The sequence below is a fragment of the Nicotiana tabacum genome, chromosome 8 (genome assembly GCF_000715075.1).
Source record: "Nicotiana tabacum cultivar K326 chromosome 8, ASM71507v2, whole genome shotgun sequence".
NCBI classification, from domain to species: Eukaryota; Viridiplantae; Streptophyta; class Magnoliopsida; order Solanales; family Solanaceae; genus Nicotiana; species Nicotiana tabacum.
The window spans coordinates 15,235,144-15,239,506 of NC_134087.1; the positions used below are offsets into that span (position 1 = coordinate 15,235,144).

Genomic DNA, 4,363 nt, shown 5'->3' on the forward strand with positions numbered 1-4,363 from the left:
TTTTTTGTGTGTGTTTTGTCTCTAAGAAAAAAAAAAGAAAATATCCTAATTAAAATGTTTCCGGTCTAATACGGGCCAAGCAATAGTTTTGAAATAACCGTGCCATTGGGCTCAAAAGTAAGCCCAAAGAATATGAATTGAAACAACGATCCATTAATGAAAACCGTTCGAGCGCGGGCCTTAAAATTTGCCCAAAACGAGAAAGGTATTTAATAGGCCCACTTCAAAGCTTTTAATTAGCTACTGATCCTTGATTCTTACTAAATAGATTTCAAAAATAAAAGGAATGACGACATGCTCAGTTATTTCAATGTTATTTCAATATGCACTTGATAATTGAACGCAGGGAATAATGATGTGTATTTATTTATTCCTACTGGAGATTGATTACTCAGCACAGGCTAAACTAGTTTGATACTAGCTCGAACTAAACTTACTAGTCTAATACTTAACTTGGGCTTGACGTATGATAACATAATCAATTGCTTCACGCTGTTCTGACTGCCTGCTAATTTATTACGAACCATACAATCGTTTAACGACAAATTACAAAAGAGGATCTAATACTTAACAATCCAATAATTCACATGATCTAACTAAACTCGAAATCCATTTTTTAGTTCAAATACAATCTCATGCAGTTCATTCGAATACACCCAGGAACCTGCTAAGATCATGCATTACACTATCAATGTGAAAACTAAACCCAAGTTAATTGTTAACTTAACCCAAAATTAGCCAAAACAAACAAAATCGGTCTAGCAGTTCAATATAGTTCTTGACAACATAAGTAATCTAAATGGGGTATTAAACTACAATAATTCCTAATAGGTTCAGATTAACAAAAATTCCTTGTCATTGACTTTCTGGATCATTTATACACTTGAACCAAGATGCCACATTAAAATGGAGATAAGAGTGTACCTGGATGTTGTAACACAACGAACAAGAAAGAAAAAGAAAATCAGCTGGCAGCAACAGCAGTAAACAACAATCAGCAACAACAGCAGTAACAACCAAACAGAATACACCCCAGTGAATAAACCAGAAATAACTCAATGAAACAATACTCAATATCCAAACAAAATAGACTCAGGAGGCTCAGTTGAGACCCGAAAATACCAATGTTAATCACAGGCAGAAATAGGTGAATCTGAAACAACAGTTTCTGATTTTTGGACACTCAAAGAAAGAAGCCTAAGTTTCAATAGAACAATAGCAGTTAATGCTGATTTCAAACAGAAAAAAAAAGTGAAGAAAAGTAGAATTTTTCAGCTTCAATGGAGCAACAGAGGTTTTTCTTTTTGTTTATTGTCTACCTAGGATTGAAGTCCAGAAATGAGCTCTCTCTTTTAGTTTCAAGATAGGCTCCCTTAGGTTCTAAAAAACTCTCCCTCTTGTCCGAAATCAGTCCCCTTTAAAGACTAGAGCTGGCCCTCCTTTATTCAAACATTTCAGCCTGTTTTTATTCCATCCTCATGTGCATTTCTACCTTTTTATTATTGAACCCATGTTGTTCCTGATTTCCCACCAGTAAAGTCACTAAGCCAACTCAAGTAGTACCCTTTTTCACTAGTTAATTCAAAAAGAATCTGTCAGTCTTTAATTAGTCATTTCTATTTAAAATTAAGCCCCATGCTCTTTCTGATTTTCAGCCACTAAAGGCACTTAATCATATCATCAATTCCACTATTGATCCCTATTTTATTCATTAGTTTATATTAGTATTAAACTGACAGACCATTAAAACTGGACAATTTGCGGGTTTCTAACAACCCGACCTGTTAAAACTAATTGACGACATTTATCCAATCGACTATACAAATTACAACATATAAGTCAACAGCTAACAATCAGAATCGAACAGTACACATAGGTGATTCAAGTTGTACTGACAAAATAACGAATTACCCTGGAAACTAATTAATCGATCAAACTTATTCCAATCGATTATATAGTTTAAACACACACACCTATCAATGAACAGACGACAATTCCGACCAAATAAAAGGTCTGATTTGGAGAAGAAAAAGAAGTTGGAAATAAAATCATTCTAAACAACAAACGAACAACAAAATAAACAAAAAAAAAACAGATCAAACGGAAAAGGGAAAAAGAATACCTCGAGTAATCTAGATGACCCAGGTCTGAACTCAGACTCGACCTTTTTGAGGTCGAATGGACCTTAATCAAGTGTTCTCAACGGAGAACAATTCGACTAAGGTCTATTAGAACCTCAAACCTCTGCCAATTTGGACAAATTCCTGGTTTTTGAATTTCTAGGGTTCTTGGGGCTCAGATTAGGGGTTCGAGCTGTTCTGGTTCGATTCGAACCAAACAAGGTTTGGTTTGGTCACGAGGGAGGTCAGGGGAGTAACTGGTGTGCATTTGGGATCGGTTGGTATAAGTTTAGGTTTGGCTCGAATCTTCAAATGAAAATTCGAGACGATGGGGGAAGATTTGAGACAATGGAGTAACATATTTGGAACGGGGGTGGTCAGATGGTTTAGGGGTGTTAATCTGGTGACCGGCGGTGTCGATGCCGCCGGGTTTCAGGCGATGGAGTAAGGTGGCGGCGCTAGGGTTCCGAGGTTGTTTGGTTTGCCTCTTTCAGAGACGAAGGGGGGGTGTTTGGGAATGAAATGGGTAAAAGGGGTTTGGGGATTTTTGGGTATATTAAACGCGACAATTAATTTGAGTCATCAGATCGAATGATCTTAACGGCTCGGATTAATTGGTGAAGGACGAGACGGGGTTGTTTGGTGCAGAAACGGGGTCGTTTGGTTTTAATGAGGGGCTGGGTCGACCCGGGTAAGCAAGTCGGGTTATAGGGTGAGATCGTGGACCGTTGGATGAGGATGGATGCACGGTCGAGATTCGCCGATCTCGAAACGACGTCGTCTGAGGCGTCTTTTGAGAGCTGATGGTTTGGACCGGGTATAGGTCATGTTTGGGCCTGATTTTGGCCCAAAAGTGAATGGCCCAGTTCAAATTCCTTTTTCTATTTTTTGTTCTTTTCCTTTTTAATTCCTAGTTTAAATTCCGAATTTACAAAAAATTATAAAATTAAAATTATATCACACAGACATTAATTGATTCTTAGCAATAATTAATACACAATATCATATATTAATTAAACAAAATCAACCATTAAACGATAAAAATGACAAAATTACCAAAAAAATAATAATATTTTTTGTGATTTTCATTCATTTAAAAACCAAATACAATTTAATTAATTCCTAATAGTAGAATAAGATCCTAAATTTACACGCAACATATTTTTGTATTTTTAATTAATAAAATAAACAATCAAAGACAAAAACTACAAATAACTATAAAAAAATGTCACGCAAATTCTCAAAATTATACACAAAGACAATTTGTTTTATTTTTTTCTATTTCTTTTGGAGTAATTGTCGTGGAAACAAAAATCTCGTGCTCACAGGTATAGTACCGCATTTTATATAGAAAAGCACGGTATAATACCGTGCTTTACCTATTAAAATAAAAGGTCATCCTTCTTCCCCACGACAGAAACAGAACGAGACCTCCATTTTTAAAAACAAAAAACAGCGGTCCCCCCTTTTTTTCTCCAAAAAATATTCAAGCGGACCCCACCCGTCACACAAAAAGTTAAGATTGTAGGTCCCGCATACAACCCAAGCCTTCTATTGTTGTGGTTTCCTCATTTCGGGATCAAAATTTCAATTTTGCGACTTTTCTAAAAACATAAATCGAGGTATTCTGATTTAGTTTATGTCGAAACTCGTATAATAATGCATATTAGTTTTCTTGAATGTGTTTCCATGTTGTTTTGTATTTTGTTTGCTATTAAATTAATATGTTATTTTTATCCGGATTAAATTATTAATGTTTAAAAAAATAGTTAAAAGTTGAGAAATAATTTTTCATGTTAATAAAAATGTTCATAAATTTCTTTTACTGTTTTATATGTAATTTGGTGAATGTTATATTATTAAAATATGTTTGTTATTTTTATTTAGTTTAGATTATTTATTTGCTTAAAGACTAGTGCTCTTATAGCGTAGTAAAATATAGAGCCTTATAGCGTAGTAAATATAGAGCCTTTTAGCGTAGTAAAATATAGAGCCTTTTAGCGTAATAAAGTTAAGCCTTTTAGCGTAGAATCTCTGTAGTTTAAGTATCTACTAACTACAAATTCTATACAAAAGTTAATTTTTTAAACAAACACAAAGAATTATGAAAAATATTGAAATTGACATACATAAGAATTCAGGTATATACTCTGTCCAATTAAAAATTAATTATTTAATTTATAAAACAAACAAAATTCAAAAAATATTGAAATTGATACACATAAGAATTCAGGATAGTTTGA

General features: G+C 34.0%; 1 long non-coding RNA gene across 1 annotated transcript; it reads right to left on the minus strand.

Moving 5' to 3' along the window:
* Positions 1-546: 546 nt before the first annotated feature.
* LOC107800239 (uncharacterized) lies at positions 547-2,629 on the minus strand. The gene is made up of 2 exons (XR_001651341.1): positions 2,123-2,629; positions 547-924 (listed from the first exon to the last, which is right to left on the minus strand). It is a non-coding gene; the product is annotated as an uncharacterized LOC107800239 (long non-coding RNA).
* Positions 2,630-4,363: the final 1,734 nt, after the last annotated feature.